The sequence below is a fragment of the Cyrtonyx montezumae genome, unplaced genomic scaffold (assembly GCF_038088225.1).
Source record: "Cyrtonyx montezumae isolate F1298 unplaced genomic scaffold, pur_monq_1.0 scaffold_125, whole genome shotgun sequence".
Taxonomy (NCBI): domain Eukaryota; kingdom Metazoa; phylum Chordata; class Aves; order Galliformes; family Odontophoridae; genus Cyrtonyx; species Cyrtonyx montezumae.
In genome coordinates this window covers 73,252-77,820 of record NW_027071854.1, presented here as the reverse complement: position 1 = coordinate 77,820, position 4,569 = coordinate 73,252, and positions in this window count along the sequence as shown.

Sequence of the window (4,569 nt, the reverse complement as noted above, 5' to 3'; positions counted from 1 at the left end):
ATCTATGGGGCGCAGGGTGGATCTATGGGTCTCAGAGTGGATCTATGGGGCGCAGTGTGGATCTGTGGGTCTCAGTGTGGATCTATGGGGCGCAGTGTGGATCTATGGGGCGCAGTGTGTATCTATGGGTCTCAGTGTGGATCTGTGGGGCTCAGTGTGGATCTATGGGTCTCAGTGTGGATCTATGGGGCGCAGTGTGGATCTATGGGGCGCAGTGTGGATCTATGGGTCTCAGAGTGGATCTATGGGGCACTGTGTGGATCTATGGGGCGCAGTGTGGATCTATGGGTCTCAGTGTGGATCTGTGGGGCGCAGTGTGGATCTATGGGTCTCAGTGTGTATCTATGGGGCGCAGTGTGGATCTATGGGGCGCAGTGTGGATCTATGGGTCTCAGAGTGGATCTATGGGTCTCAGTGTGGATCTATGGGGGCGCAGTGTGGATCTATGGGTCTCAGAGTGGATCTATGGGTCTCAGAGTGGATCTGTGGGGCGCAGTGTGGATCTATGGGTCTCAGTGTGGATCTATGGGGCGCAGTGTGGATCTATGGGGCGCAGGGTGGATCTATGGGTCTCAGAGTGGATCTATGGGTCTCAGTGTGTATCTATGGGGCGCAGTGTGGATCTATGGGGCGCAGTGTGGATCTATGGGTCTCAGAGTGGATCTATGGGTCTCAGAGTGGATCTGTGGGGCGCAGTGTGGATCTATGGGTCTCAGTGTGGATCTATGGGGCGCTGTGTGGATCTATGGGTCTCAGTGTGGATCTATGGGGCGCAGTGTGGATCTATGGGTCTCAGAGTGGATCTATGGGGCACAGTGTGGATCTATGGGGCGCAGTGTGGATCTATGGGTCTCAGTGTGGATCTATGGGGCGCAGTGTGGATCTATGGGGCGCAGGGTGGATCTATGGGGTCTCAGAGTGGATCTATGGGTCTCAGTGTGTATCTATGGGGCGCAGTGTGGCTCTATGGGGCGCAGTGTGGATCTATGGGTCTCAGAGTGGATCTATGGGTCTCAGAGTGGATCTGTGGGGGCGCAGTGTGGATCTATGGGTCTCAGTGTGGATCTATGGGGCGCTGTGTGGATCTATGGGTCTCAGTGTGGATCTATGGGGCGCAGTGTGGATCTGTGGGGCTCAGTGTGGATCTATGGGTCTCAGTGTGGATCTATGGGGCGCAGTGTGGATCTATGGGGCGCAGTGTGGATCTGTGGGTCTCAGTGTGGATCTGTGGGGCGCAGTGTGGATCTATGGGTCTCAGTGTGGATCTATGGGGCGCAGTGTGGATCTATGGGGCGCAGGGTGGATCTATGGGTCTCAGAGTGGATCTATGGGGCGCAGTGTGGATCTATGGGTCTCAGTGTGGATCTATGGGGCGCAGTGTGGATCTATGGGTCTCAGTGTGGATCTATGGGCGCAGTGTGGATCTATGGGGCTCAGTGTGTATCTATGGGGCGCAGTGTGGATCTATGGGGCGCAGTGTGGATCTATGGGTCTCAGAGTGGATCTATGGGTCTCAGTGTGGATCTATGGGGCGCAGTGTGGATCTATGGGTCTCAGAGTGGATCTATGGGTCTCAGAGTGGATCTGTGGGGCGCAGTGTGGATCTATGGGTCTCAGTGTGGATCTATGGGGCGCAGTGTGGATCTATGGGGCGCAGGGTGGATCTATGGGTCTCAGAGTGGATCTATGGGTCTCAGTGTGTATCTATGGGGCGCAGTGTGGATCTATGGGGCGCAGTGTGGATCTATGGGTCTCAGAGTGGATCTATGGGTCTCAGAGTGGATCTGTGGGGCGCAGTGTGGATCTATGGGTCTCAGTGTGGATCTATGGGGCGCTGTGTGGATCTATGGGTCTCAGTGTGGATCTATGGGGCGCAGTGTGGATCTATGGGTCTCAGAGTGGATCTATGGGGCACAGTGTGGATCTATGGGGCGCAGTGTGGATCTATGGGTCTCAGTGTGGATCTATGGGGCGCAGTGTGGATCTATGGGGCGCAGGGTGGATCTATGGGTCTCAGAGTGGATCTATGGGTCTCAGTGTGTATCTATGGGGCGCAGTGTGGATCTATGGGGCGCAGTGTGGATCTATGGGTCTCAGAGTGGATCTATGGGTCTCAGTGTGTATCTATGGGGCGCAGTGTGGCTCTATGGGGCGCAGTGTGGATCTATGGGTCTCAGAGTGGATCTATGGGTCTCAGAGTGGATCTGTGGGGCGCAGTGTGGATCTATGGGTCTCAGTGTGGATCTATGGGGCGCTGTGTGGATCTATGGGTCTCAGTGTGGATCTATGGGGCGCAGTGTGGATCTGTGGGGCCTCAGTGTGGATCTATGGGTCTCAGTGTGGATCTATGGGGCGCAGTGTGGATCTATGGGGCGCAAGTGTGGATCTGTGGGTCTCAGTGTGGATCTGTGGGGCGCAGTGTGGATCTATGGGTCTCAGTGTGGATCTATGGGGCGCAGTGTGGATCTATGGGTCTCAGAGTGGATCTATGGGGCGCAGTGTGGATCTATGGGTCTCAGTGTGGATCTATGGGGCGCAGTGTGGATCTATGGGTCTCAGTGTGGATCTATGGGGCGCAGTGTGGATCTATGGGGCGCAGTGTGGATCTATGGGTCTCAGTGTGGATCTATGGGGCGCAGTGTGGATCTATGGGTCTCAGTGTGGATCTGTGGGTCTCAGTGTGGATCTATGGGGTGCAGTGTGGATCTGTGGGGCTCAGTGTGGATCTATGGGTCTCAGTGTGGATCTATGGGGCGCAGTGTGGATCTATGGGGCGCAGGGTGGATCTATGGGTCTCAGAGTGGATCTGTGGGGTGCAGTGTGGATCTATGGGTCTCAGTGTGTATCTATGGGGCGCTGTGTGGATCTATGGGTCTCAGTGTGGCTCTATGGGTCTCAGTGTGGATCTATGGGTCTCAGTGTGGATCTATGGGTCTCAGAGTGGATCTGTGGGTCTCAGTGTGGATCTATGGGTCTCAGTGTGGATCTATGGGGCGCAGGGTGGATCTATGGGGCGCAGGGTGGATCTGTGGGGCGCAGTGTGGATCTGTGGGTCTCAGTGTGGATCTATGGGGCGCAGTGTGAATCTATGGGTCTCAGAGTGGATCTATGGGGCGCAGTGTGGATCTATGGGGCGCTGTGTGGATCTATGGGGCGCAGTGTGGATCTATGGGTCTCAGTGTGGCTCTATGGGTCTCAGAGTGGATCTATGGGGCGCAGTGTGGATCTATGGGTCTCAGTGTGGATCTATGGGTCTCAGTGTGGATCTGTGGGTCTCAGAGTGGATCTATGGGGCGCAGTGTGGATCTATGGGTCTCAGAGTGTATCTATGGGTCTCAGAGTGGATCTATGGGTCTCAGTGTGTATCTATGGGTCTCAGAGTGGATCTATGGGTCTCAGTGTGGATCTATGGGGCGCAGTGTGGATCTATGGGTCTCAGTGTGGATCTGTGGGTCTCAGTGTGGATCTATGGGTCTCAGTGTGGATCTATGGGTCTCAGTGTGTATCTATGGGTCTCAGAGTGGATCTATGGGGCGCAGTGTGGCTCTATGGGTCTCAGTGTGGATCTGTGGGTCTCAGTGTGGATCTATGGGTCTCAGAGTGGATCTGTGGGGCGCAGTGTGGATCTGTGGGTCTCAGTGTGGATCTATGGGGCGCAGTGTGGATCTATGGGTCTCAGAGTGGATCTATGGGGCGCAGTGTGGATCTATGGGGCGCTGTGTGGATCTATGGGGCGCAGTGTGGATCTATGGGTCTCAGTGTGGCTCTATGGGTCTCAGAGTGGATCTATGGGGCGCTGTGTGGATCTGTGGGTCTCAGTGTGGATCTATGGGGCGCTGTGTGGATCTATGGGGCGCTGTGTGGATCTATGGGTCTCAGAGTGGATCTATGGGTCTCAGAGTGGATCTATGGGGCGCAGTGTGGATCTATGGGGCGCTGTGTGGATCTATGGGTCTCAGTGTGGGATCTGTGGGTCTCAGTGTGGATCTGTGGGGCGCAGTGTGGATCTATGGGTCTCAGAGTGGATCTGTGGGGCGCAGTGTGGATCTATGGGGCGCAGTGTGGATCTGTGAGGCGCAGTGTGGCTCTATGGGGCGCAGTGTGGATCTATGGGTCTCAGTGTGGATCTATGGGGCGCAGTGTGGATCTATGGGGCGCTGTGTGGATCTATGGGTCTCAGTGTGGATCTATGGGTCTCAGAGTGGATCTATGGGGCGCTGTGTGGATCTGTGGGGCGCAGGGTGGATCTATGGGTCTCAGAGTGGATCTATGGGGCACTGTGTGGATCTATGGGTCTCAGAGTGGATCTATGGGGCGCAGTGTGGATCTATGGGGCGCAGTGTGGATCTATGGGTCTCAGTGTGTATCTATGGGTCTCAGAGTGGATCTATGGGGCGCAGTGTGGATCTATGGGGCGCAGTGTGGATCTATGGGTCTCAGAGTGGATCTATGGGGCGCAGTGTGGCTCTATGGGGCGCAGTGTGGATCTATGGGTCTCAGAGTGGATCTGTGGGGCGCAGTGTGGATCTGTGGGTCTCAGTGTGGATCTATGGGGCGCAGTGTGGATCT